The sequence below is a fragment of the Patella vulgata genome, chromosome 6, assembly GCF_932274485.2.
Source record: "Patella vulgata chromosome 6, xgPatVulg1.2, whole genome shotgun sequence".
In the NCBI taxonomy this organism is placed as follows: domain Eukaryota; kingdom Metazoa; phylum Mollusca; class Gastropoda; family Patellidae; genus Patella; species Patella vulgata.
In genome coordinates this window covers 40,741,891-40,750,352 of record NC_065884.2, presented here as the reverse complement: position 1 = coordinate 40,750,352, position 8,462 = coordinate 40,741,891, and the positions used below count along the sequence as shown (strand labels likewise).

Genomic DNA, 8,462 nt, shown 5'->3' with positions numbered 1-8,462 from the left:
TACAAATTTTAATCATGTATATCTACAGAATGTCTCCAAAACACATTTGATTATATAAGTATTCTAAAACATTTTACGCCCACTCGCCTGAAGGGAGATAACTCGTGTATGTGATTTTTGTTTACAAGAAATTAATGTATGCTTTCGTTGCAATTCGTTTTAATTATACATGATAGGAAAAATCCCCGATTTGAGTATCCTTGCGGATCATGTTTGAAAGAAACTCGCGATATTCAAAGCTTATATTGTGAAGTATGTCAACGTTGGTGCCATTCAGATTGTGAGAAAGTAGATACTACTCAGTTGAATTTTTTTCAATGTTCAAGTGAAGACTACATATGTAGGTCTTGAAGATCCAACTATGCTGGTTTTGATATTCAAATCGGAGTTTCACGCTCACTCGCCTGAAGGGAGATAACTTGTGTATGTGATTCCCCGGTTATGGACTAAGACTAGTAATTATTTCCCCTTATTTCATGATGGACGAATGTAGTGCGAGTTATAAATAGACAATTTTTCCCTTAATTTTTTTCTCCCCTCTTCCTGCATTTTTGGGAGAAAAGGGATCAAATTTGCAATTTCATAGCAGTTTTGGGTAACACTGATGATATTACAGCGGAGGGATAGGGGGTGTAAAGTGTCTTTCTGCAGAGCAATCATTGTGTCGGAAGTGAGATTTTCACCCCTGTCAACTTCAAATCCGTGTAGCAAAAAATCTAAACGGTCAACCCCCTACAAAATTATGATGAGGAGATTGCCAAATGTTGTCCCCATTGTGCCTATAAAGATTGGAACCAACGGAATGTTGAGCAAAAAGCTACAGCCTGTGATGTTACAGTCATTTAACATTGAAGTCAATGGGCAAATAATTGCTAGTCTGAGTCCTGATACCTGACAAGAAGTAGTGTCGTCTGTCCAGAATCGTGGGTTCTCTCTGGGTCATCACACTGGTAAAGACCCCCCCCCACCACACACACAAGAGAATTATTGAAATGACATAGTGGACGTTAAACCTCATCCCTCTATCTACATAACTAATACTCACGACAAAGTATTTTGTGTACGTTTTAATCCTTATATATCATTACACATCGTTAAATCAAAAATCGCTTTAACTAGTGCATTATTATTATTATATATAAGATGGCCATCAATCTATAAATAACTATTTCAACCCCTATTTTAACATTGAAGTCAATGGGCAAATAATTGCTAGTCTGAGTCCTGATGATATAAAGAAGCATGGCCGACTCGGGATGTTGATATTTTTTCAACGGCTTATTTCCTGAAGTTTTTAATGGAAAGTGTCAGAAATGGTAAGAATACTGCTTTTTTATTGCCCAGCAGTAAGTTTTTTGACTATTTGGTATCAAAATAGCCATGATTGGGGGTATCCGTTGGTTGAGTGTGAATTTTGGGTTATAAATGTGTAACATTTTGTTCACAATGATATCAAAACATGGTTAGGTCTAAATATTAAGGCCAACTCAACTCCAGATTTGGTCTAAAGTCACGAGATGTAAACAAGACTGACCCTAACCCTAACCCAAGACCTAGTCCTTACCCTAACCCACAATCTTGTCAAAAAGCATGTAGCCTAGGCCTAAGCCAAGACCTAGTTCTGACCCTAGCCCAAACCCACAATTGTGTCAAAAAATCATGTGCCCTAACCCTATTTACATGTTGTGACCTTGAACCAAGTCTGCAGTTGGCCTTAACATTTAGACCTAACATTTTTTGACATCATACAATGAAATGTTAACATGTACACTCCAAAATTCACACCTGTGTGACTTTTGACCAAACATGCAGTTGGCCTTAATATTTAGACCGAACCTCAAAACATGGCATCTACCTTTGAGATTGGCTTAGACTTATGTGACACTCAAGGTTTACTTTTTTACTGATTGTTAACTGGTTTCTTTTTGGAGGGCCAGTGACGGGCTGTTCGCGAGAAATAAAGAGGTTTATTTCTATTTCCAGTTGAAACCATATTTTTTTCTTATTTTCTCACTGTTTTTTATTGCATATTTATCCCCAGCCTCCTATCATTTCAGGTGCCAGGGCAATGTTTCATAGAGTGGAATGATTGACCTCAACACAAGTATTAAAAAAAAAAAAGAAGCAAAACAGGTGAGATAAATGTGCATTTCATACACTTTAAGAAGTACATCCAACCTCATCCCCACTTCTGCTCACTAATAGTAATGGGCTGGAAATTTGGTACTGCACAGGCCTGTCTTCTCCCCTTGACATTTAACTGAATGACAGAATTCCACATTTTGACCATTTTTTGGATGTCAATGACCATTTCCCTGGATAGTATTCGCCCCAGAATTCTCATTCTCATCCAAATTTAACATTTCAGGTCTACATCTCAAAACCTGATCTCTTCCTGGACTGGCTTTAGGAGAACGATGATGCATATCAATTTCATCCCTGATCTCTATGACACCTGTGGTGGAAGTGGAGGGCAAATCGTAATCAGTTTGGGTTCCTGCCCCGAGGACCTCTGTAAACTTTGCTTTTTGGTGATGACTTAATTTCCGAGCTTGAAAAGGAAGCTTGTGTGTTTATCATGGCCTCTCATATTGGAAGATAACATTAATGGTTTGTGTGTTGATCGACGGTTGTGCATATCTCTTGGTCAGGAAAGTTGTAGGTACCATCGCCATTGTAAATCATTTGACAGGCCCGAGTGAACGGGGCGACCTATGATTGGTCAGCAATGTATCAGATTCCATACCGGGGGGTGGGGATGAAAAAACTGTTGAAGTGTTACATAATCAGATTATTTCAACTTACTTATCCTGTGGAAATACAGCTATATAGGAGATATTTTGAAATTCATAGGCACTGCATGTTTCAACATTTTAGATTTGACCACAATTTGGCACTTGAAACTATGTTAACAGAGAAAAACTGTGTGGTTTTCGATGAAAGTGTTAAAAGTCTAATATTGCATCATATTTACTGTTTTAAAGTATTTTCGTGTTTGATTTATATTGAATTCATCTCATCTTTTTGAAGAATGCATTTATGTTCAAAAATAAAAATGTTCTGTGGAATTCAAAATTCATGTGCTTTTAAATTATCAGATTCCAAACTGGGGGGTAGGGATGAAAAAGCTGTTGTAGTGTTACATAATCAGATTATTTCAACTTACTTATCCTATGGAAATACAGCTATATAGGAGATATTTTAAAATTGATAGGCACTGCATGTTTCAACATTTTAGATTTGACCACAATTTGGCACTTGAAACTACGTTAACAGAGAAAAACTGTGTGGTTTTCGATGAAAGTGTTAAAAAGTCTAATATTGCATCATGATTACTGTTTTAAAGTATTTTCGTGTTTGATTTATATTGAATTTATCTCATCTTTTTACAGAATGCATTTATGTTCAAAAATAAAAATGTTCTGTTTAATTCAAAATTCATGTGCTTTTAAATTTCTGTCTGAAATTCCGCAGTTTTCTGATGTATTATAGTGTTTGCAGAATGCCGCACAGCTCATCTGAAAATGCATACATTTTCATATTCTTTGGCCAGGGAATTGCATATATGTTTGTTTATTAGATAACAACAGATTTGTTTAAACTGCAGAAACATGTGAGGTATATAGGACTAAGACTAGTAATTATTTCCCCTTATTTCATGATGGACGAATGTAGTGCGAGTTATAAATAGACAATTTTTCCCTTAATTTTTTTCTCCCCTCTTCCTGCATTTTTGGGTTGACTTTTTGGCCTAGAATTGGAGAAAAGGGATCAAATTTGCAATTTCATAGCAGTTTTGGGTAATACTGATGATATTACAGCGGAGGGATAGGGGGTGTAAAGTGTCTTTCTGCAGAGCAATCATTGTGTCGGAAGTGAGATTTTCACCCCTGTCAACTTCAAGTCCGTGTAGCAAAAAATCTAAACTGTCAACCCCCTACAAAATTATGATGAGGAGATTGCCAAATGTTGTCCCCATTGTGCCTATAAAGATTGGAACCAACGGAATGTTGAGCAAAAAGCTACAGCCTGTGATGTTACAGTCATTTAACATTGAAGTCAATGGGCAAATAATTGCTAGTCTGAGTCCTGATACCTGACAAGAAGTAGTGTCGTCTGTCCAGAATCGTGGGTTCTCTCTGGGTCATCACACTGGTAAAGACCCCCCCCCACCACACACACAAGAGAATTATTGAAATGGCATAGTGGACGTTAAACCTCATCCCTCTATCTACATAACTAATACTCACGACAAAGTATTTTGTGTACGTTTTAATCCTTATATATCATTACACATCGTTAAATCAAAAATCGCTTTAACTAGTGCATTATTATTATTATATATAAGATGGCCATCAATCTATAAATAACTATTTCAACCCCTCCATGGGTATCGTCAGGCGGTGGGGTGGCAATAACAGAAAGTTATTACAGATATCCCCGTTATAGTTATTTTTATATCGCGAAACGAATCAAAACCCCATAATGCTTGGCCCCATAATGCTCCATTGGGATGGCGAAGCACCAACCTATCACTATTTCTTTTCACATCTTCGTTCCCAGTTAGGTAGTGATAAACTAATATTTGGTACCGACGAAGAAAAATCTATGACTAAATCTTTGTATGAAGTATTCCAAAATTCTAATTTCTTACTTTGTACAAAACACATTAAGGAAAATTTATATCGATATTTAGAGAAATCGGGAACACCACAAAAAGAACGCTTAATTATAAGAAATTTAATTTTTGGTAAGGAAGGAATTGTATATTCGAAAAATGACATGGATTTTGAAATGAAAAAAGATGATTTGTCTGTTTATTTTGAAAAATATCCTAGATTTGAACAATATTGGGACAAATATTTAAAACATAAATTGTTATTATGTTATTAAGCCCCTCCAAAATAAACTGATCTCAGACTTATGGACTAATAACAACGCAGAATCAATTAATAATAGATTGAAACAAGAAACCGATCGGCATATTCAGAATTTACCTGACCTTGTTACAAAATTGGCTAGAGTGTCAACATTTCAAATTCTCAACATACGTCGGGCTTTACACGGGACAGGCAATTGGCAACTTGTAGACCACAAATCTGAGATCCGTCCTGAAACATGGGCTTGTATGGAAGCGGACAAGAAAACTCGCATGTTGAATAAATATTTAATGAAGAAGAAAAATGTATATAATGTAAATATTGTTAATTCAAAAAATGTTGATTTCGGGTGCGTAAAGCCCAAAGAAACGTCTGGCAAAAACCCAGGGCAACGTAAACGAAGGCGCGCAGAAAAAACTCATTGAATGGCTATGTTAGTTTTAATAAAATATTTCATATGAAACAGGTTTAAATGTTTTAATAAAATGTTGTTTTGTAAAGGAATTAAAAATTAAACGCCAAGTATCTCGTTACCTCTTCAGGTAGCGCCTTTGTGCGTGGAATATTTGGCAGTTAATTAGAATTTCTTTACAGACTAATTATTTTATTATCTTTATAATATTTTCATATGAAACATTTTTAAATATGTGTATGGTTTTTTTTTATAAAACATTGGTTTGTAAAGGAATTAAAATTAACAGCCAAGTATCTCGTTATCTCGTCAGGTAGCGCCTATGTGCGTAGAATGTTTGGCAGTTAATTAGAATTTCTTTACAGACTAATCGTTATGTCGTCGGGTAGCGCATTTTTGCGCTAAATTATTGGAAGTTAATTTGAATTTCATGAAAAACTATAGCGGGGACATCTGTAATAACGTTTTGTTATTGCAACCGCTTGACGATACCCATGGAGGGGTTGAAATAGTTATTCCATATTTGACGCGCATGTATAATTAAAACGAATTGCAACGAAAGCATACATTAATTTCTTGTAAACAAAAATCACATACACGAGTTATCTCCCTTCAGGCGACTGAGCGTAAAACTCTGATTTGGGCTCAACGTTGCGAGGCTTTTAAATTCAACTAAATTGTTATTTTGTATTTCCAAAGTCAACAATTTGGTGTTATTAAGCAGTTATTGGGCAGTAGTTATTGGGTGTTATTAATTTCTTGTCAACAAAAATCACATATACGAGTTATCTCCCTTCAGGCGAGTGAGCGTGAAACTCCGATTTGGACACAAAGCAGCGATGCTTCTTAAATTCAACTAAATTGTTATTTTGTGTTTCCAAAGTCAACATTTTGTAGTTATTGGTTGTTATTTTGGAGTTATTGGGTGTTATTTTGGTGTTATTGGGTGTTATTGGGCAGTTATTGGGCAGTTATTGGGTGTTATTGGGTAATTAGACGAGCCGAGCTGAGATGTCCAGTATCTATCGTCAGGTTGTGGGGAAAGGAGAAATTTGAGACAGAGAGTTTTTCCCCTCTCTGCTAGATTCTTAATCACGGATTGACGTTCTTTGTTTAATTGATTACAGTTGATTAGCAGGTGTGACGTACGTGGTTGCAATTTGTCCACACAGGCATTTAATTGGTGTAAAGGTGAAGCCCTTAATTACGTTTATTGTTTTAAGCCTCGTGATGAGTTTGCATATTTTGATTGAGGGATGATTGATGTAAACCTTGTCTACAAGATTGCTATCAATTTGATAGCGATGACTGTTTTCTTGTTTTAGACGGGATTTCCACGCATTTTTAATTTTGTCTTTAGCTATGCTTGTGAATTCTTGACTGCTGTATTCTAAATTTTCTAGATCGTTTAGTGACAACCCTTCCTTGGCTTGTTTGTCAGCTTGTTCGTTGCCGAAAATATTGATGTGGGAGGGGATCCATGCAAGGACTAGGCCCCTACCTCTCTTCCGTTATCCTCGATTGTTTGATTAATATCCCTAATTTGGTGGATTATGTCCTGTCTACTTTTGGAACAATCTGATTCTATAGATTTGATGCTACTTAGGGAGTCAGATAGGATTACGGCTTTTTGGTGTGTTTGCGTGGCCAGCCATTCTATTGCAGTTTTAATGGCCATCAGTTCTGCGGTGTACACAGAACAATGATGTTTTCCTGATGTTTAGCTTTGCCTTGGGTATATATTATGCCGTACCCTGTTGATCCTTGTGTATTATTTTTCGATCCATCTGTGTAGATTTTGAGATAATCTGCCCATTTGGTGTCTATTAGTTCTAAGGCTAGTGCTCTAGCCTCTATGGTATTAGCGTGTTTGTTTGTGACGTTAATTAGGTGCGTGTTAATGATTGGATCGCTTAGTTGCCAGGGTGGAGTGACGGGATAATTTTTTGTTTCTATGATTGTTCCTTTTAAACTGTGCTTATTTAAGATATCGTTTGACATTTGCCCGAATGTCATGGGACGAGTCTTTTTCCTACAGCCTATACGTTTGAATTGTTGGAGACACGTCGGATATTTTTCTTTTAGCATTTGTAGTTTGCCCCAGTACTTAAGTGACAGTTCCTCTCGCCTGAGGTCAAGCGGGAGTTCTCCCATCTCGTGTAATAGGGCAACTGTTTTGGTTCCTATTGCTGCTCTTGTTGCCAGTCTTAATCCTATACCTTGTATTATGTTCAGTTTATTGAGTTGTATATCACTTGCATTTGCATAAGCCAGACATCCGTAGTCGATTACCGAGCGGATGAGTGCTCTGTATATTAGCATAAGGGTGTTTCTATTTGCGCCTCATTGCGTTCCTCTGTTTAGTGTTTTCGATGTGCGACTTACTATGCTGTCGATGTGTGGTTTCCAAGAGAGTTTAGAGTCGAATGTCATTCCTAAAAATTTGGCCTCTGTTTTGAATTCAATTTTTGAACCGTTCAGATTTAAGTCGATTTTCCTGTTGCTGTCAGTCGGATGAAACATTATTGCTACCGTTTTTCCCTCTGAAATTTTGAATCCCCAGTCGTTTTAGGGTGTATTGATTATACCTTTGTTATTTGAAGCTTTCCAGAACGAGCTGTCGTCAGCAAATAGTGCGGATTCTGTGCCCTTCCCCCCGTAGCTAGGAAGATCATTTATCATTATATTAAATAGTATTGGGCTGATAACGGATCCTTGCGGCGTTCCATTTTCAATTTTAAATTTGTCACTTAAGCAATTACCAACGCGTACTCTTATATGCCTATCGTTTAGAAAGTCTTCTATCCACTTGTACATTCGGCCGTTGATTTTTGCGTTATGGAGTCTGTGTAAAAGACCATCCACCCATACAAGGTCGAAGGCCTTTGTTAAGTCGACAAAGATTGCGCAGAGATATTGTTTGGCTGTGGAGGCTTTGGAGATGTCATGTTGCAATCTAATGATATGGTCTGCTGTCGACCTGTCGGAACGATAGCCACTTTGCTGATTTGTGAAGATGTTATTGCTTTCACAGTGAAATTTTAGTCTGTAATTATTGTTTCTAGTGTTTTGCATAAAGTAGATGTGAGACTGACTGGGCGATACGACGTTGTTTCGTTTTTGTCTTTATTGTGCTTGTGTAGGAGAATGACTGAGGCAGTCTCTCATTC

General features: G+C 36.9%; 1 long non-coding RNA gene across 1 annotated transcript; it reads left to right on the top strand.

Annotated features, from left to right (window-relative positions):
* The first annotated feature begins 1,188 nt into the window (after nucleotides 1-1,188).
* LOC130013182 (uncharacterized) lies at nucleotides 1,189-4,088 on the top strand. The gene is made up of 3 exons (XR_008788538.1): nucleotides 1,189-1,316; nucleotides 2,058-2,133; nucleotides 2,369-4,088. It is a non-coding gene; the product is annotated as an uncharacterized LOC130013182 (long non-coding RNA).
* The last annotated feature ends 4,374 nt before the right edge of the window (nucleotides 4,089-8,462 follow it).